Source organism: Alexandromys fortis, unplaced genomic scaffold (genome assembly GCF_014885135.2).
Source record: "Alexandromys fortis isolate MF-2015 unplaced genomic scaffold, M_Fortis_MF-2015_v1.1 scaffold_397, whole genome shotgun sequence".
Taxonomy (NCBI): Eukaryota; Metazoa; Chordata; class Mammalia; order Rodentia; family Cricetidae; genus Alexandromys; species Alexandromys fortis.
Genome location: NW_026068336.1, coordinates 97888 through 119476, shown reverse-complemented (window position 1 = coordinate 119476; position 21589 = coordinate 97888). Strand labels below are relative to the sequence as shown.

General features: G+C 49.0%; 1 pseudogene; it reads right to left on the bottom strand.

Annotated features, from left to right (window-relative positions):
- Positions 1-21241, bottom strand: part of LOC126495272 (S-formylglutathione hydrolase-like) — a 45693-nt pseudogene extending 24452 nt beyond the window's left edge.
- Between the last annotated feature and the right edge of the window lie 348 nt (positions 21242-21589).

Genomic DNA, 21589 nt, shown 5'->3' with positions numbered 1-21589 from the left:
TGCTGAAACTCCGAGGCAGGAGAGAGCTCAGGGTCTCAAATAGCAAGTGGCAGAAAGTACTGGGGTAGAAAGTGTGGGAAAGGAAGGGGCAAAACCAGTCACGGGGACAGACAGGGCAGATGGCATTGCTTCCTGCTTCTTAGATTGTGGAAAGAAATTTGGATCTGTGTGTGTGTGTGTGTGTGTGTGTGTGTGTGTGTGTGTGTGTATGCGTACACGCACGTGTGTGTGCATGAGTGTGTAGAGGCATCTTGTTCTGAGTCGGTGTTTCCCATTGGCTGGCTAGTGAGAGCTTCATGCGGGGATCTTCTGGGAAAATAAGTGCTGGCCACCATGCCCCACTCTGTGTGGGCTTTTGGAATCCAAACGTAGAGATCTTGCTTGGTACTTTAGTGACTGAACCATTCCCCCTGCCCAGAGTTTGGATTTTCTCCTAAGTACATCAGAAAGTTCTGTGGAGTCCTAAGGAAAGCATGATGAATTTGATACACGCCCTACAAAGGCAGCTATTTTGGGATGTGGGGTCAGAATAACAGAAGCCAGGGGCTGTTGCAGGAGTTCAACTGATGGACTATAAGGACACTTTAGGCGGGGTGAGCAGGTTGTGCTTCAGGAACAAACCATCCTCGATTTTAATGACTTATCAAATATTAGTTTACTTTGCAGGTCACCAGATGGGTTCTGATCTTCATCTTAACTACTTAGGGGCTCCAAAGACAAGTCTCCCTCTTGAACACAGTTCCCATAATCTGCATGGCCATGGAAAGGAAGCATATTGACTTTGGGACTCACCATCAAAAGCGAATGTGTGTGTGTGTGTGTGTGTGTGTGTGTGTTAGTCTGAATGTAATTGGCCCCATAATCTCATAGGGAGGCACTGTTAGGAGGTATGACCTTGTTGGAGTAGGTGTGGTCTTGTTGGAGGAAGTATGTCACTGTGGGGAGGGCTTTGAGGTCTCTTGCTCCAGCTTCCCTCTGTGTGACAGTCAGTCTACTTCCTTTTGCCTTCTGATCAAAATACAGTCAGTACCCTGTCTGCCTGCAGGCCACCATGCTCCCCACCATGCTGATAATAGACTGAACCTTTGAACTGTAATCGAGGCACCACAATTAAATGTTTTCCTTATAAGAGTTGCTGTTGGGTCTGGATGGCTAGCTCAGCAGTTAAGAGCACTGACAGCTCTTCCAGAGGACCTGGGTTCAATTCCCAGCACTCACATGGCAGCTTACAACGGTCTGTAACTCCAGGGGATCTGACACCCGTGACAAAACACCAAGGCACATGAAATAAAAATAACCAGCCCATCACAGGCTGTGGGGTGAGGACGGGGAGGAGAAATGAGTCGAAGACATGCTTGAAAGTAAAACGACAGCTTTAACTTTATACTGTACAAAGTTAAAGGAACCGTGGACACAGAGCAGAGGGCAGGGAGAGTCTAGCAGACTTCCAGGGTCGTGTGCTAGGAACAACTGGTGTAGAATGGGTTAAAGTAAGAATTGGAAAGAAAGGGCTGAACCACTGCAGGCTCTAGTTTGAGAACTGGAATCTAAAGTTCAGCGAACAGGTCTAGGCTGGAGAAGAATCTGGGTGTCACCAGACCCATATAACTACTAGGATTTTGAAAGCAGATGGTTCTCAGGCCTTTGGATGGAGTCTGGTCATCACCACGGGCTCCTTCAGTTCTCAGACTTTCAATCAGGCACCGAATGACACCACTGGCTTCCTGTGAGCCCAGTCCTGTAACACATCCCTGTACAAGCATATGTCCTGGGAGTTTCTCTTCTCTGGAGAATACTCGCCCCAACATCCTTACCAGTTTGCATTTCCACCAAAAATATTTAAGATTCCTATATCCCCACCCCTCACTCCTCTGATAATCTTCAAGGCTGGTATGTTAAAATTTCAGCCAGTGTGGTGGGAAGGGAGAGATAAGGAAGCAGGCTGACGGGTTGCGTTAGTGACTAGTGTGGGGGCCCAGGGCAAACTATTTAACATTGGTGACACTTGATCTTCATATCTGCAGAGGGGGTAAGGTGTCATTCAATATAGCTTCATTAGTGTCAAAGGTCAGAGCTGCCTCTAGTTGACTTCAAGGAGCAAGTGATTCGTTAGAAGGACCTTGGATGGCTCATGGTTTCTGAGGCAGGGAAGGGTCACTTAGCCTCTGGCAGAGACTGACCTTCTGTGCAGCACTGCTCACTTGCGTGCGTGCTGTGCTTCCAGGACTAAGTCCTTAAACTTCCAAATGTCTTCTGATGCTTCTGAAAACTCAGTCAAAGCAGATGGCTGGGCAGAGAGCCTGGAGCTCAGTGAGCTGGGCGCCATTCCACGCTGCCTGGAGCCCCAAGGACTGTCCTGGGTCCAGGGTGTTGTGGCACCTGTTACGTAGGGAGATCTTCTGCAGGGCTCTCTCTGCCAAATTCACTCAGCTTTTATGAGAATTCCGGGTTCCCTCTGGGGAGTGACCTCCAGAGGCTGGATGTGACCCTCTTTTATGAAGGAGATTTCTACGGACGGGATGACTGGCCCGGCATTTGGTGTTCAAGTGCTCACGGAGGCTGGTGATCCTCAGTGGTCATGTTACAACACAGCGCAGCAGGATGCCTTCCAGTTTTGGTTTTTTGAGTATGGTTTTCATGTCTTCATTTTAAAGAAAGGTTGATGCCCTTAAACCCCATCTTATCAATGCAGGGCCAGTGTAAATCACTGATATTGTAGACAAATATTTTCCTCTCTGTGTCTCCCTTTTGGGCCACTTTAATTTTTCTATCCATAATGAACTTTCACTAGTTTACTTTTTTTTGTTGTTGTTTTCTTTTTTTTTTTCTTTCAAGACAGGGTTTCTTTGTGTAACAGCTCTGGCTGTCCTAGAACTTGCTTTGTAGACCAGGCTAGCCTTGAACTCACAACTCACACTAACAGACACCGTCTGTCTGTTAATCTGCTGGGATTAAAGGTGTGCGCCAACCACACCCAATTTAAACTTTTTTTTTTTTTGAGACAGGTTCCCACGTAGGAAAAGACTAGCCTTGAACTTGACGTACTTCTGAAGATGAACTTGAATTTGGATCCTCCCGTGCGTACTGCTGGATTACACTGCATCAACACATCTAGCCAGACCTCACTTTTAATTATCGGGGTTAACAGGCATGAAGCTGTTTTGTCAAATTGACATCAACATTTTAAAAATGTCCTTGACCTCGATGAGGCTTGACAGCAAAGCCTGCATCTTCCACGTCCCCAGACAAAACCTGGAGTTTCATCCCTTGCTTGAGATTTTTGTCCAAGTAAGCTCACAGCTCAGGATCGTCAATCTTGACATCTTTGGACATTACTCCACATTTTTCTTTTTGACTCAGAGTCTCATGTATCTCAAGTTGGTCATGAACTTACTATGTAGCCAAGGACTATCTTGAACTCCTGATTCCCCTGCCTCCACCTCCAAAGTGCTGGGGTTATTGTCATGCACCACTGTGCCCAGTTATGTGATGCTGAAGATCAAACCTTAGCCTTCATGCAGGCCAACAAGCCCTCTACCAACTAATATACGTTCTCAGGCCTGATATCCCCCCCCCCCGTGTGTGTGTGTGTGTGTGTGTGTGTGTGTGATACATGTTCTGTGGGTTTCAACTGTCTAGGTCATAGATTGACCTATGACGTCTTCCTTCATCAGTTTCCACTTCCTTGAGACAGAACCCCTCACTAAGCCTGTTGCTCCTTGATTCAGCTAAATTGGGGGGGTCAGTGAGCACCAAGTCTGCTGGTCTCTACCCCTGTTCCTCAGAGTAGGGTCACGTGCATCTACACCTGGTTATTATATAGGTGCTGGAGACTTGAACTCAGGTCCTCAAGCTTGATAGTAGGCACTTCACAGAGCCATCTCCCTACCTCCTCCATATTCTTAAGGGGGGAAGCTGCTCGTCTCTGCCTGTGTCAGATGTCAGTAAAGACTGTCACTAGCGACATACCTCACTTTGGTAAGACCTCATTTGTGGCTGCCCAAATCTATTGAGAGACCCCCATTGTTTTTGCCTTATGAGTATGACCTTATTTAAGAAGAATCTAGAAACCTGCATCTCCTGGCCACTCATGTTCAGGCTTTTGAACCTACTGTGTTGATGGTGGCTGGGGCAGGGATTTTGCTAACATGAGAACACTAGGGGCATTGGTTTCTGGAGTTGGTATGAAAACCAGTTCCGTGCTAGGCCAGTACAGCAGTGGGCTCCCAGGATTTTTCTGGAAGCCCACCTAATGCCTGTTTTTCCTACCTCTCTGATTCATGAGCTTCCCAATATTTCCTCCCAGCCTGAGGACTGGACTCAGGGCTTCCTGCATAGCAGAAGGTGCTCTACCACTGGACTACACCTCTGCCCTTTAGTAATTTTATAGAACGGCTTCTCCATTGGCCATAGTGGCTTTTGTTGTCCTCACCCATGAACCACAGCCAGTACAGGCCTGCATTCCTGTGTGCTGGAGGGTGGTCCTGAGAAGGGGTGCATGAACGGAGAGTCCATGGGGAGTTGTCTAGGGTGACGGCTATCATCCTACTGGGATGTTCTGAAGATGAATCATAGATACACGTCTAATGAAACTTTCTCTTTATGAGTGCTCAGTGAATAGCTGGTGGGCTAGGGTGAAAGGCTAGATTTTGTCACTTGAGTAGCTCTGAGATTTGGGGTGGTGGCTCTTTGTTGAAACCTGTCTTTCATACTGGACCAAAGGCTGGCAGAGTGCGTGTCTTGGGCATTAGGGAGGGCCAACAGGTGGCCAGGGGTTTCAGAGGTGCTAAGAAGAACAGCAAGTCTGAACCCAGAATAAGTGCAGACACAGGAGGGTGGAGGTGGCTGCTGTGTAAAGAGCCCCAACCCTCAGAGTGCCCACTGTGAGTCTGTGAGGTGCAGGTCTGTCATGTACAGATCCCAGGTCATGCAAGTACAGACAGACATGAGTGGGTGGAGGTGCCAAAAGCTCCCCAACTCTCAGAGCGCCTACTGTACAGGTCTATCACGTGTGACAATCCCAGGTAATGGACACAGTGAGCGCTGGGTGAAGGAAAGAGAGAGAAGAGTCACAAACATGTATTCATAAACCTCAGATTCAAAAATTGTCACCTCCTTCTTCAGGTCAGGGTTTCTTATGATGTAAGCAGCTTTCCTCCCCTCTGCCCCAGTGCCTAGTTAATCCCCCCCCCTCTCTCTCTCTCTCTCACACACACACACACACACACACACACACACACACACACACACACACACACAGAGTCTTGAGACCACCAGAAGCAGTTTCTACCCCGGATGTCAGCATGCTGAGAACGAAGCCACGGCAGGATGGGAAGCAGCCTGAGTAGTACTTTAGACTACTGTAGATGCCCCGGTCTCCAAGTGCCTGACTACTCTAGACTACTATAGACGCCCCTGGTCCCCAAGTGCCTGACTACTCTAGACTACTATAGACGCCCCTGGTCCCCAAGTGCCTGACTACTCTAGACTACTGTAGACGCCCCGGTCTCCAAGTGCCTGACTACTCTAGACTACTGTAGACGCCCCGGTCCCCAAGTGCCCCTGCTGCAGCTCTTGCCGTCCTTCCCGCAGACTGGCTTCTCCACCCTGAGCCAAGCTAAGGGCCTGACAACTGAAACGAGGAGGACAGCCTTTCTCATCCGCCTTTTCTTCCACCCTCTTCCTCTCTGCTTCCCCCTCCTCTTCTGTTCTTTCTCTCTCTCTCTTCCTCAACCTCCCCATCTCCCTTTTGCTTCTAGTTTTTCTTCTTCATTTTCACCAGGATCAGAAAAAAAAAAAAAACAACAACAACCAAGCTGAAACCCTTGAATTCAACAAACAGGCAAGGATTCTCTGAAGAGCTGGGCTGACTTCTGTGCCAAATCTGTGTCTGATGTCTGTCAGTCCATCCATGCTCAAAGACAGAGCAGCTCCTCTTTGATGAGGAAGGAGCTGTGTCAGAGCCAATGGTAGGTAAAGGGAATAGTATCAAAGACCCTCCTGAGGTGTCAACAACCTCGCTTACTTGCTTGTGTGTGCGTGTGTGTGTGTGCATGTGTGCACACGATCACACACATTTGTGAATGTGGCGGCCAGATGTCTCCCACATTATTCCTGAGGAGCTGTGCACTTTAGTTTTTGAGATGGGCTCCTTCACCAGGCCTTGGTGCTTGCTATTTAGGTGAGGCTGGCCGGCCAGTGAGTACCAGAAATTTGTTTGTCTCTGCCTCCTCGCACCGGGATCACAAGCATGGACCACCTTGCCCAGAGCTTTACACGGGTGCTGGGGACCCAAAGTCAGGTCCATCTTCACACCTCCACCCACTTCATTCCTTTTGAGTGACAGTCAGCATGGGAGTTCTCACATGGGCCAGGAGTGGGCTGGAAGGAAGGGGATGCTGGAAAGCTTGCTGCAGTCAAGAGTGGCCAATAGGGATTGTTTCTTTCCTCTATCCAAAGTGTTAGACAATACGGGAAAGATATTTTGGTGGAAAAAGTGTGGGAAATTTCAGAAAATAATCTGCTATTAAGCTAGGTGTTGTATATGCTAGAACTTGGGAGGCAGGAGATTCAGGAGTTTAAGGTCATCCTCAGAGAGGTCCTTAGGAAGTATCTTGCAAGATAATTGGCTGTTCCTGGACCACAGTGGATTTGCAGCTGAACCTAGTTAGGGGGTGGCTGTTCACTGTGGCTCTCCTTTAGCTTCACTAGGTGAACAGAATTCCTACCCAGTCTTCTCTCCTAGAGGGCACTACAGGGACTTCGCCAGCACACAGATGACACCAGTCAAGCACAGATGCAGAACTGGAAGGCTGGGGATGATAGCACATGCCACAGGTACCAGGGAAATCTCTGAGGGTTTGAGGCCAGGTGGTCTCTACATGTGCAGAAGCTAGGGGTTGCCATTCTGTTACTGTCTGCCGCATTCCTGTGGGACACAGTCTTTCACTGAGCCTTGAGCACCGATGGCGGCCAGCAAGCCATAGCAATCCTCCTGCCTCTGCCCTCTACCATGGTGGGGTTGCAGACCCTCATGGTCACACCGGTTGTTTTCATGTGGGTGTTGGGGCTTTGAACCTAGGGCTTCCTGCTTGCACAGCAAGCGTTTCCACCCACTGAGCCCTCTCCCCACACCATCATTTGTTTTTCTGAGGTCAGGTCTCACAATGTAGCTCAGATTGGCTTAAAACTGTGATCCGCCTGCCTCTGTCTTCCGAGTGTGAGATTATAGGTGTGTGCCCCAGCTCCTGGCTGCTGCTATCATTGTTATTTTTCCTTTAACAACTTTGTAAAGTTCATATAATAAGCGTTTTAAAAGCAGAAGTATCTTGCTTCCATTTAATGGACATGGTGGCCTTCCTCTTCTCTGAAGTTATATATAACATGAATTATATCAATGTTATTAACATAATAGTCTTTCCCTGTCTCAATGCGTTGCCTGTTCCTGACTTTCCCCCCAGAGGTGGGGAGACAGGGTCCCAAGTACATCAGGCTTGCTTCAAACTCACCGGGTAGCTGAGGGTGGTCTTTGCACTCTTGATCCTCCTGCTGGGAGTACAGTTGTGCGGCACCATATTGGACTGTTCTGGTTTCTCTGTTGTTGATTTGCATTGCTCAGTCTGTTCACTGAACGAAGACCAAAACTAGGCATGGGGCTTGTCACCTTGAAGTGCCAGGCAGGGAGATACCAGGCCGCTCAGCTTTGGGAAAGCTGATGTCAAGGGTTTTAGATCTTTCTTCTCTGCTCCTCGGTTTTCAGAGATGTTCGCAAATCTCTCACTGGGAAGTGAAAGGGTGGTTACTGTCATTCTGGGGACCCAGAAAAGGAGAAGGAGAATTAAGCAGTCAGCATGCAGCCAATGGACTTTTCCGGAACTCACACTCTTACCTGAACCCAAGCAAACTCAGTTTTCCCCTCTCCAAGGAACACTTTAAGGCATGTGCGTGCTCTCTCTCCTCTCCTCACCCTCTTCTTTCTGTCTCTCTCTGTCTGTGTGTGTGTGTGTGTTGGGGAATCAGCTGATGCTGCAGAGGAGAGAAGGAACTGGGATGCTGATGGCCTCCCCTGAAGCTTTCTCTCATCCTCTGATCAAGCCCCTTTAGCCTTCACCTTACTCCGAGACTGCACGTCAGGCTCTTGAGAACTCCGCCCCACATATCTGGATGATTCTCCCATCTCTAGGGTCAGCTTGTCCAGTTTCTGCTAAACCTATCTGCACTCACCGCTTCCTGGCTTCCAAAGTCTAGTAGCAATGGGATCTGTCATCATGCCTTCCCATCTGCCTGTCTGTCTGTCTATTATGTATCTGTCTATGTATGTATGTATGTATGTATGTATGTATGTATGTATCTATCTATCTATCTATCTATCTATGTATCTATCTATCTATCTATCGTATATCTATCTATCTATCTATCTATCTATCTATCTATCTATCCATCCATCCTATCTATCATCTATCTAATGTGTGTACATATGTGAAGGTCAGAGGACAGCTTACAGAAGGCCATTTTCTCTTTTTACCGCATGGTTTCTGGGGACTGAACTCAAACCCTCAGGCTTGACAGCAAGCATATTTGCCTACGGATCCACTTGCCAGCCCATATTTACAAACCTTTACTATAATGTTAGTGTTCAGAAAGGAGGAAAGTTGAGCGTGGCACTGGCCCAGGGAAGTCTCCTCAGTGTCACAGGGTATAGAGAAATAGCCAGGGGAAAAGCAGCAAAGGATGGAAGAAGCCGCAGTGTGGCACACAGAGAGGGAACGGAGACAAGCGAAGCGGAAAGACAAGCCCGGCAGGGCGGGAGGACAGCTCCACACTGCGCATCAGGCTGCAGCGAATTCCCAGGGTAGTCGGTAGATGTGGAGGAGGTTTGTGTTTGCTTCTTTCACTGTATGTCCCTGGCTGGTGTGGAACTCACTCTGTAGACCAGGCTTGCCTCAAGCTCACAGAGATCCGCCTGTCTTTGCCTCTTGAATGCTGGGATTAAAGGCATGTGTCACCGGGTTGGTTTTATTCTAGAGATGAAGAATTTGAGGGACGAGAAACTTCAAAAAAAAAAAAAAAAGCATGTATGAAAAGATTTGGTTGCACTATGTAGTTGGGACTGACGTGGAACTCTACACGGTGACACTGAACTTGTGGCAATTTTCCTGCCTCTGCCTCCCTATTGTTGGAAGTACAAGCACTTGGATGTATTTTTAGACATTGGTTGATTATGGGAAAAGTCATAAATAAGGGGAGATTATTGTATAATTTAAATATTTGAGACTAGAAGAATAATTTAGTAAATTATAGTATGTAATTACAGTGTAACACATCGTAGCCTTTAAAAGTGGTGATATACCAGTGGGAACTTAGTTCCAGTGCTCTCACGAACAAGGAACAAACATAAGGGTATCCTCAACATTTCAGACTACAGATTCAAAATAAAATTTTGAAAAAATGTACTTGTGCACATAAAATATACTATTTGAACTAAAATACCAGGACTTTCAGGCTGCATTAAACAACTTCCGTGTGCAGGTAAAACCCTGGGAAAGTGTGTATCGAGGTTATTAGCAGTTGGAGGGGGGCTATTGTTCCATTAGCAAGCATTTGGCTAGTACACATGAAGCCCTGGTTCTTTCCCCGGATTAGCCAGGTGTGCTGATAGACTCCTGTAAGCCCACAGTCAGCAGATGGGGGCAGGAGAAGCTAGTTTCAGTCACCCTTAGCTACTCAGTGAGTTCAAGGTCAGCCTGTGATGAGTAAGACTGCCTCCAAATAACAACCTCTCCTCTCAAGACCCCCAAACAAACAAAATTGGTAATACTAACTATTTAGGAGTAGTAGGACTATAGATAACTATTATTTTTCCTTTGTATCTCTCTGTATTATGTCAATTATGTATTCAAATAGTTGCGTTATTTTACAGTCAAAGAGAACCATTGGGAGGGCGGGCGTATGCTGGTTCATTTTTGTCAATTTGCTACAGACTAGAGTCACCTGGGGAAAGGGGACCTCAGCAGAGGCATTGCCGCCATCATATTGGTCAGCATATGTCTGTGTGGCATTTTCTAGATTGCTGTCTGTGAGAGGGTTGAGTCCACTGTGGGCAGTGCCATCCCTAGGCAGGTAGGTGGTGCTTGGTAGTAAAGGAAGGCAAGCTGAGCCGGCCGTGAAGGCTAAGCCAGTGGCCGACATCCGTTTGTAGTCTCTGTTTCAGGTTCCGCCTCCAGGTTCCTGCCCTGACTTCCCTTGATGATGTACTATCAGCCATAAGGTGAAATCAACCCTGCCTCCCTGAGTGGCTTCTGGGCAGTGTCTTGGCACAGCAGCAGAGCCGCAGACGAGGACGGGAGTGTGCACACACAGGTAAGTACCACAGACTATACCCCCAGCCTCACTTCATAATAAAGCTCAGCACTTTTTGCTTTTTTCTGGTAGTTTTTCCCATTTCATCTAATAATTCACTTTATAGGAAAATATACAAAAAAAATGAGCAAAGCTGACCACAAAGCAATCTAGAGGGATTTCAGTCTGAGTCCGTGGACCACAGAAATAGCTGCAAACCCAGGCTTACTGCATGATTGACAGGAGCCGAGGAATGAATCCAGCCTAGATGCCCGGCAGCAGATGAACTGGTCGTACACATAACGGGGTTTTATTCAGCCACAAAGAACGGAATCATGTCAATCACAGGAAAATGGATGGAACTGAAGAGCATTGTGTTAAGAGAAATAATCCAGACTCAGACAAATGTCACGTTTGGAATCTAGACTGAGAGGAAAAAATACAGAGAGTGTGAAAATGGAAAAAGGCCTCTACAAGTAAGGAAGGAGTCTGGAGGGGAGAGAATGAGACAAGTGGGAAAGAAAAGACAAAGACTGTATCTTTTCTCTCCTCTGCAGCTTCTAGGGAGGAGGACAAGGGCCAATGAGAGTGGGCCTACAGGGGACTGAAAGGGCAGATGTGAGCCATTTACAGCGGTGCGTGTGCGTGTATGAAAACGTCACAGTGGAACTTACAACTTTGTATGCCAGCTGTGATGGTTGGCTTTAAATGTTACCTTGTCACAATTTAGAATCACTCAATCAGGGAATGATTGGTGGAGGGCTTGCTTTGATTGCCTTAATTTATATGGGGTGACCACCCCCAAATGTGGGCCCCGTCTTCTGGTTGCAGCCGATAAAAGAGAAGATGAAAGGTTTCTGTCTCTTGCTCCTTGGTCTCCCTTTTACTGCCAGCTTGCTTCCTTGTTAGGGCTGCTGCGGATTCCTCTGGTGATTCCAGAATCAGCATTTCCAGGCTTCCAACTGTGACTGAGGGCCAGCCTTTCTCCAGGAACCCCTCGGGTCTCCGGAGCCTCCCCCCCCCCAGCTCTCTGGTACTATAAGGGTACTGAGGAGATACCCTACCTCAAGAATAGAACAACTTCTATGTGCTCAGACTCTCTGGGGACGTTAATACACTTACTGAAAAATAACAATAAAAACAAGTAAGTGGATTTTAGTCACAGCAATATTTAGAACTAAGAAAGATTGAAGATGAGAGAGGAACCGATAACACATGTGATAGAACGGTTTTGGTTGGCATCCTAAGGGGACACAGTATGACCTCAAGTGCTCAAAATAGCTAGGTAGAGAGGCCAAGCATGGTGATGCATGTCTGTAATCCCAGCCCTTGGGGGAGGGGCCGGGACAGAAACTGAACTGGATGAGGTCATGTATCAAAAAAGAAAAAAAAAAGAGGCTATAGAGATGGCTCAGTTAGTAAAGAGCTTGCCTTTCAAGCATGAGGACCTGAGTTTGATTCCTAGTACATGCACACACAATATTTACATAGATATTAATATATATATTTAAAGCCAGGCCTGATGGCACATGCCTATAATCCCAGCACTCAGGATGTAGAAATAGGAGAATCTCTGGAACTTGCTAGCCAGCTAATCTTTCAGAATTGAGCTCCAGACTCAGTGAGAGACCCTGTCTCAAAAAAAAAATTGTGGAGAGTGGTTGAGAGACACGCACAAAACATCAGCCTCTGGCCTCCACACACACACCTGTGTGTGCATACACAGACAGACATGTTCACACACATACATCATACTCACCCCCAAACGAAACAAACTAGATATACAGTTAGATAACATTTAGAAAAACATGAACGAAACCTGTCAAACCACCCTCAGTATCTGTCTCAGGACACGGGAATGCCCTTGGCTGAGCACGGTCTGGGCAGGCTGAAATGTGTTCTTTATCCTAAGGGGCTGTGGACTGCTCACTGGTACCCAGCAAATGAACAATTGCATTACGAGCAGGGTTGACCCTCTTTAGACTTTCTGTACATCCTAAAATTTCTATAGTAAGTGTATAATTTTATAATCACACCCAAAAATGTTTAGTAAGGGAAAATTGAGACAAGCAAGGGACATGGCCAGAAGTGTGGCCTGCCCTGAATGGCGCCCGTTCTCCTCTTCCAGGGGCCACTCAGGGCAGGCCACGCCTCTGACCATGTCCCAGTGCAGCCAAGGTTTGGGCTTCTAGACAACCCGAGGACCAAAGCCTTGGCACCTGCCCAGGCTAGGCGAGGTACCGGTATGGGGAGGTCCTGGGCAGTGGGCTGGGTGGGGTCCACTCTCCAATTCTGAGCCAGGCACACACTTGCCATCAGATGTTGCTTGGGTAGACAGCCAGGCAACTGTGGGGCTCATAGTTATCTCCTGGGGTGCAGTTCATTGCCATCACTGAGAGGCAAGGGTGAACCAGGGAGAATGAGTCATGCAGAGAGGGAGCTCCTGTCACTCGCTGTCACTGCCACCTCGAGAAGGAGGCTGTGCACGGAGGAAGGATATAATTCCCCACCAGCTTCCCTCCTGGTCCCACCGTTCCCCACTAATACGTTTTCATGTGGTAATAAAAGTGATTATAACTTTAAGATGAAATAAACCCCTCCCCGTCAAAAAGTGATTATGTTTAAAGTTTTGAATTATACAGGGAAATCCTTTGAAAATGTAAAATTGCATTTATTTACTTATTGTGTGGAGGGGCTGAGTGTGCACATGTGGAGAGGTCAGAGGACAACCCACAGGATTCAGTTCTTTTCCTTCTACCGTGGGGTCCCGGAGATCCAACACACAGGCCATCGGACTGTGTAAGTGCTTTCCGCCCACTAAGCCAGCTCACCTGTCCCCCACACAGGAAAGCCTGTGGAAGAATGTTGAGCTCACCCATGATTCATGCATTCATTCAGCCAGCACCACTGGGCGAGCCCTAGGTCCGGTGTGTAGAACAGAGACACGGGATCCCGTCACAGCTCTCCAGACATCATGCGCTGGCCTGGGGATACAGTACAGAGGTGGGGCAACTGCCTAGCGTGTACAAGGCTAGAGTTCAAGTTTCAGTACTGCAGGAAAAGAAGACTAGAACTTTGTGCGGGCAGAGGCATCCTAGAGACAGGGAGCAGTGGGGAGCACCAGCACCTCTGAGGGTGTCTTTGGTTTCATTGTAGCAGTGGGGGGCTTGGGAAGTAGTTCAGCTGGTAGTGTTTGTCTTACAAAAATGGGCTTAATCCCCAGCACTGTACAACTGGGTGCGGAGGTGCGTGTCGTGTCTGTAATCCCAGCTCTCCCGAGGTGGAGGCAGAAGGGGCAGAAGTTCATGCTCATCTTTGACTTCATCGGGAGTCTGAAGGCAGCCTGCTATAATGACCTAGCGATAGCTGTCGTTTGGGTATTTAGGATTTATTAAACAGCTTCCAAGCAGTGGAATCCATCCTCATTTTAGCAGATAAGAAAATGGACGCTCAGGAAGATGAAGCAGGTCACTGAAGCCCAGCCCTGTTGGGGTGGGGCGTCCTCGGGCAGGAGATGAGAACTCTGAAGCCTTGGTACAGACTTCTTCTTTTTTTTATTATTTATTTATTTATTAAAGATTTCTGCCTCCTCCCCGCCACCGCCTCCCATTTCCCTCCCCCTCCCCCAGTCAAGTCCCCTCCCTCGTCAGCCCGAAGAGCAATCAGGGTTCCCTGCCCTGTGGGAAGTCCAAGGACCACCCACCTCCATCCAGGTCTAGTAAGGTGAGCATCCAAACTGCCTAGGCTCCCACAAAGCCAGTACGTGCAGTAGGATCAAAAACCCATTGCCATTGTTCATGAGTTCTCAGTAGTCCTCATTGTCCGCTATGTTCAGCGAGACCGGTTTTAACCCTGGCTTTTTCAGACCCAGGCCAGCTGGCCTTGGTGAGTTCCCGGTAGAACATCCCCATTGTCGCAGTGTGTGGGTGCACCCTCGCGGTCCTGAGTTCCTTGCTCGTGCTCTCTCTCCTTCTGCTCCTAATTTGGACCTTGGGATTTCAGTCCGGTGCTCCAATGTGGGTCTCTGTCTCTGTCTCCTTTCATTGCCTGATGAAAGGATGGTACAGATGGTACAGACTTCTTATGAGCAGAATCAGGCAGCCTCAGTTCAGCCTCGGCACAAGAGCCACTAGGGGGCAGCAGAGGCCTGGTTTGCAGGCCTCCTCGTCCCCAGCTGGCTGCCTGCTCTGGTTGGTTGTCCTGGGTCAATCTCTGATGGCCCAGAATAGCAAGGGGCTGTAATTCACGTGGCTGGATGCCTCTTCAGGTTTCGAAAGCCCCTCACGTCATGCCTGCCACTTCCTAATCCTGCTCACAGGGCACATTTTCCGTCTTCTTCAGACAGGTTTGGAGTGGGCCAGGCCCTCGTGCTGCCCTGAGGTTGTGTGCTAGATGCTAGCTGGGGCCTGGAGCCACAGAGATCAATAAAAGAAAAGAAAACCCAGGGCTTGCTCTTGGGGGAGATGGACACCCAAACAAATAGCCAAGGTACACAACCTTAAAGTGCAGTGACAAACATTCGCGATTTCACGACAGTGTGAAGTTGGAGGAAAAGGGGAGGAATTATGGGCTAGAGGTTGGCTCAGAGGTAGCCCCAGGTTGGGTCTCTGTTTGTGAATGTCCTTGTTACACTTGATCACTTATCCTCAAAGCAGAGAAAGAGGCTCATTCTGGATGTTGTGTGGTAAGGAGCCCCCGGTTGAAGAGCATTGGGTGGCAAGGGTGGGCCAAACATTCTGGAGAGCGGTGTGGCTGAGTTGGCAGAGGGCCGCCTGCGTGGCTGAAGCCCTGGCTTTGATTTTTGGCACTCCACAAACTGGGAATGGTGGCGGGGTGGTGCACATCTGTAATCCCAGCACTCAGGAGAAGAGTTCAAGGCCATCCTCAGCTACTTAGCTAGAGGCTAGCCTAAGCTACGGGAGACCCTGCCTAAAACAGAACAAAAGAACAAGCAAGGGCCAGGAAGGTAGGGGTAGGGGATGTACTCTCCCTGCAAACTTGAGGACTGACTTTTGGATCCCAAGAACCTACTGAAATCCTGGCGGGCATGGTGGCTCCCTGTAATCACAGGGCTCAGGGGAGGGAGGATTAGGGCAAGCTAACTAGCTAGAGTAGCCATAGCAGCAAGCTCTGGGTCAAGCGGAGGGACCCTGATTCAGTATAAAAGGTGGAAAGTCATTGAGAAAGACACCCAGGGTCAACCTCTGACCTCACTACACATTCATTCTCACACATACATATGTGTGAGCTTCTACACACACACACACACATACACACACACACACACACCAATTAAAATAAGGAAAATAAAAGCTAGAGATCAGGAAACTGCACCTCTAAATCCTCTTGGGTGTGGGCTGGGACCGCAAAGGCAGGCCTGCAGGAGACAGTAAAGACAGGGCGGTGGTGAGGTACTTACATACCCAGTGTCAAGGCCAGCCTTGCTTACCTTCTTTGTAAGAGACCCACAAGAGCCGCAGTTCCTCACCTACAGCGGTATCAGAAGGGTGACCCCGCCTGGACCCTTTCCTCATTACAGGGACTGAGGCTCTCACACTTTTCCCAGCCACAACCACCCCAGTGGGATTCCATGTGTACCCCCAATTCCCTATTCTAGCCTCCCAAAAGAAGTCTGAAACAGGCCTGACTAGACGAGGTAACCTCACACTGGTCCTCACTCTTGGCTAAAATCCTGTGTGGTCTGTGAAGCTCTGGGCTTGCCCAGGACTGACCCAGAAGGGGATGGAGTTCAGAGGTGGAGGCGCTGGTGGTGCTGTTGTGTCTCCACCTGCTCCCTGTAGCCCAGCAACCTTCGGGGGTGCCCACTTCTTCGGCATCATGAGCAGGTGTGCCTCAGCACCAGCAGGCTGCCAGGGTCACATGTGTGGGACACCTCTGCTTCGCCAATAGTTAATTTTAGCACTAGGCCACTTTTCTTTGGGCAGCTGGTCCAGGAGGGTGATGTTAGGTAGCTGCCCTAGAAGTTCATCCCGAGGCAGGACCCAAGGGCAAGGAAGGGGAAAGGACACTGACCGTGGTCTCACATCCTGTGGCTATACGAGATTTTATGTCATCTTATTTTAATTTTCCCCCTTCTTCCTCTTACCCATCTGTAGCATGATTAATAAAAACCCAGAGACAGAAACTGTGGTTCAACCTGAAGGTCAGAAAAGCATAACAACCAGCCTCTTACTTCTACCTCATTCAGAAATGGTGATCCTGCCTCCAGGAATCTCAGGTTGAGACTGTATGAGATCTGTCTCCTCCCATCTTGTACTCCTCTCTGGGGCTGGGACTAAAGGCATGCACCACTACTGCCTGCTTTCTATGGCAAACTAATGTGGCTACAGGGATTAAAGGTGTGTGTCACCACTGCCTGGATTGTAAGGCTGGCCAGTGTGGCTGTTTTACTCTCTGAACTTCAGACAAACTTTATTTATTAAAAATACAAATGAAAAACCACCAAACCCATCCTCTGTTTGTTCCTTTCCTTTCTTCCTCCTTCCTCTTAGAAACGTTTTGATTTTATTTTTGATTATGCTTCTGTGTTTGGGTGAATGTGTAGGTGTGTGTAGAATGCAGGCCCACAGAGGCCAGAGGATTGATCAGATAGCTCGGAGAAGAGCTTACAGGCTATGCGATCAGTCCAACAAGAACTTGGAACCAGACTCAGGTCCTCTGGAAGAACATGTACACACTTTTAACTGCTGAGCCAGCTCTCCAGACTACCCTTTTTCTTCCTTCTCTCTTCTTTCTTTTTTGGCAAGGTGGGGTGGAATGGTGGGGTTGCACATTTGGCTGACCCAGAACTCACTACGTAGACCAGGCTGGCCTCCAACTCTTAGAGATCTGCTTGCCTCTGCCTCCCGTGTGCCGAGATGAAAGGTGTTCATCGAAGCTGGCAAGATTGGTTAATAGCACTTGCTGCTTTTGCAAAGGACCCAGGTTTGGTTACCAGCTCCCACATGGCTGCTCATAACCACGGGGCACCAGGCATACACACTATGCCTAGATATACTTACAGGCAAAACACTGAAACACATAAATTAAAAGTAAATAAACTTTTTTAAAAAAGTGCACGTTCTTTTGGACTTCTACTTTTCAGCATGTCCTCACAAGTTTTAGCACAAAGACAGTATCTTAAGTGGCTTACAGTTCCATTTAGAATAAGTTAGGTCATTGGTTTATTTTCACACTTGGAAGACGGTGTCGATTGCAGGGGCTGCGGATGTAGCCCCCTGGTAGAGTGCTTGGCTAGCATGCATGAAACTCTGGGTTCAATCTCCAGCACCTCATAAACAGCCGGTGGTACACACCTACAGTCTGAGAACTTGGGGGTAGAGGCAAGGGAATTAGAAACTTAAGGTCATCCTTGGCTACAGAGCAAATTCAAGGCCTGAGGGGCTGGAAAAAATAGCTCAGCAATTAAAAGCATTTGCTGGTTTTCCGCAGGACCAAAGTTCATTTCCCAGAACCCATGTTGGGCATCTCACAACTGGGATCTGATGTCCTCTTCTATGGAGAATATATGTGTTACAAACACACACACACAAACATACAGGCACACACACACAGAGAGAGTGAGTGAGAGAGAGAGAGAGAGAGAGAGAGAGAGAGAGAGAGAGAGAGAGAGAGAGAGTCAACCGCAAGAAGAGTGTTGGCTACGGCGATGTTTAATTTCTTAGATGTACGATGCTTGGCCTTGGCTTTGTGTTGGCTTCGCGTAGAGTGAGGTCGTTGTAAGTTGTCCCTGAGTTTTCCCACTTGTCACCTAAAATGTTCAGGAGCTCTGTGGAAACATTCTAGTAAAATGGGGCCATCGGAAATGTGAACATCTGGGGCAAGAGCTGGCTGCGAGGTGCTGTCCTCCCAACAGATCCCATCTGAGACAGCCTCCACTCACGTCCTCCTGTACTCCCCTCCCCAGCTACACATAGTGGTGCCAGAGTACGAGATGGGACTGTAGCTGAAGGGGGTTCCATCCAAGCAGCTCCCCAGAGGCTGCCCCTCCCCCGTGTTGGGGGGCTTTGGTGATGCTGCTGTTTTTCGAGTCATCCATGTTCCTGTAAGTTAAGTAAGCACAATTAAGTCATTGTCTCCAAGCTGGAATTTTGTTTTATTCTTTAGTACATTTATTTGCTTGTATGTGTACATGAGTGTGCGTGCTTGGGGGTACATGCCATGGCACTACTGTAGAGGTCGAAGGACAACTCGCAGGACTCGGTTCTATTCTTCCACTCTGTGGGTCCTGGGGATTGAACTCGGGTCATCAGACCTGGCAGCCAGAGCCATTACCTACTGAACCATCTCACTGGTCTTTCATTGACCACCTATTTGGGGTGAACAGGCATGAGTTCATGTCTCCCCAAGAAAAGTTATGCAACAGAACTCTTCAAAACAGCCTTTCCACAGCATTCGTTCACCCCGCATGGCTGGACACCCCACTTCTCGCAGGTGAGGAGCTCGCAGAATCCTCCAGGCTCTTTACACCAACAGGGCTTCTGGACCCGGGCAGAATAACCCCCGGCCCACTGCTGCACTACATTTTCTTGGAAATCACTTTGTCGCCTGTCATCTCATTGGTTTTTGTTTTGTTGTTTTGTTTTTGTTTTTTGTTTAAGTTTTTTGCAACAATGAACTTTTTGCCATAGCTCTTCCTTCTTATGGAACCGAAGCATAAATTTCAGCTCTGATTGATTGAGCACCTTGCCTGACATTGTGCAGATGTGAGGGTGGAGAGCCCAGAGTGCCCAGGTCTTGCTTTCTTCCTTGGCTTCCTGGGTGTGGGAATTATTTCGGTACTTTTGATTTCTCAAGAACAATTTGATTTTTTTGATTTTTAATTTTTTTTATTTCTCCCTCTATAACTAAATGATTCCAAGACGTCAAGGCGAGGTCCCCATGTTCCAAGGATTGAGAGTTGTAGAGAGACTATGATAAATGTCTTTTCAAAAATAATATATTTATTTTTAACATGGAGTCTCTTGTAGCACAGGCTGGTCTTGAACTAGCTATACACCCAAGGGTGACCTTGAAGTTCTGATTCTCCTGCTTCACCTCCCACCTCCCAAGTGAGGCCTAGTTTTATGCTTTCCTAGGGATCAAAAACCTAGGGATCAGTGCATGCTGAGCAGAACTCTACTCAGGAGCTATATCCCCAGTCAAATAAAGGCCTATGGAAATGCATTCCCTCAGTAACTATTTGCTAGTGCCTCAAACGTACCCTCAGCAAGGACAAACACGTCATCAGGGTGAACCTGATATACTCATACCTGTCTGTAAGCCCTGAGGACAGGTCCTGGTGGTGGAAGACAAGTCATTCCCGAGCTTGGCCGGACCACCTCGGCTGCCCTTGAGGCCCTGCTGGCTGGCAGGGTTGACAGACAGGTGGCTGTGAGGCCATCTGCTAACACAGCAGTGGGCACTCCGTGCCTGTGCTTGGAGCTGCTTGGGGCTTAATGAATCTGTTCATGAGGAGAGAGGCAGAACGTGAGGCCAGTGTCAGGGACATCAGGCCTCTTGAAGGCTGAATAGAATTTACCAGGTGGACAGAGGATATTCATGATGAGCAAAGCATACAGACACAGAAGTCACAGCACATAGAGGACAGTGTGGGGGATGAAAGTGCGTGTGTGTGTGTGTGTGTGTGTGTGTGTGTGTGTGTGTGTGTGTGAGGGGAGGGTGACTTCAATGTTTCTTTATCCTTCACCCCACAAGTGCCGTCTTGCCCCCCGGCAGTCCTCTGTGAGAAAAGCTGTCTTTGAATCTGTTCTTCCTAAGCCTGTCCCGGGCTTGGCTTCCAGAGGGACAGACACTCGATCCAGCCCAGAGCCGGGGAGGGACCGCACTGGGAGCAGCTGGCCTGGTGGTGTTGACTCCAGATGGAAAGCCTTTGGAGAATTCTGAGTGACATCACACCACCCGACCCCGTGCAGGCTGTGCCATGTGTCCCCCCCAACCCCTGCCTGGCTAGCCCAGATGAAGGACCTTGGCTTGCTGGGGGCTGCAGAGAAGTGGGAATGGTATCTAGAACCAAGGGGTGCCCCCAAGAGAGGCCTTCTGGGCATCCAGACTGGCTCTGAGCCCACTCAGGACGTGCACAAGTGCCCTTCATCTGTTTCCAGGGACTGGAGGCCAGTCTGTCATCTATGCCCCTGGCTGGAAGACAGACCCGATATGGTATGGCTGCTCTGTGTTCTCCTGCTCAGCACAGAGTCTTGTCATCTCTTCTCTCAGCCAGGTCTCTGTTTCCAAAGGGTCACTGCCACTCTGCCATGTGGCTTTCTGCAGCTCAGCCCCAGGCCTGTTAAGCCCTGTTGAGCCAGGTGAAGAGCTGGGGCTGCCCCAGCCCTAGGCGGGAGGATGAAAGGGGAGCCCTGTCACAGCTGACATGGTCCCCCTGGGCTCTAGTCCAGGGCACCATCTGTCACTGGGAGAGCTGATCAGGGAAAAAAGGCTGGCAGGAGGGCTAGGAAGCAAGCCATAGCGGCCTGCATGGGGGTTTGTGGGATGTCCCTCTTTGCCCGTCTCCTGCCACCATCACCCACCTGGGTAGCTTGGAACTGGGGCTGAAGGCCATGGTCGGCTCCCCGCTCAGGCTGGCTTCCACTGCCCCAACATCCCAGAGCGCTGTCTTCTGTGGAAGCCAGAGGGCATAGCCAGATGGTCTCTAGCCCTGACTAGCATCCAATTCCAGGCATCACTGCAGTCACCGCAGAACCATAGGCATAGCTTGGCACTGGCATCAGCCACAGGAGGAGCTGCCTCGGGTTAGCACCTTGGCTGGCTTTCTGTCCCCTCCCAGGGAGCAGGGCACCGCCAGGGCACATAGCTGAATATGGCCAGGGACTCCTTTAGGTGGAGACACATCTCTGGCAGGGCACAGCCCTCGGAACGGGGACATGTCCATACAGGCTGGATAGCAGCAGGCCTACCTGTGTCCTCAGCAGACCAGTTTTGCCACCTGTCACTGTAGACACGTTAGGGAGATGCAGGGTAGACCGGCAAGAGATCGGGAGGAGAAGGGGGAAGAGGAAGGGGCAGAGAAGGAATCAGACGACAGGAGAGGGGAGGGGGAAGAAGAGCAACAGTGGAAGGGAGGTGGGGTTGGGCTACAGTTAACACTCGACCCCAAAGTGAGGCTCGAACCTTCACCACCCAATAGCTGTGAAAACCCCATGTCTTTCTAATGCAGCCCCTCCAGCCTTTTGTTCTAGGACAGAGTCTCACTGTGTGGCTCTCACTGAACTAG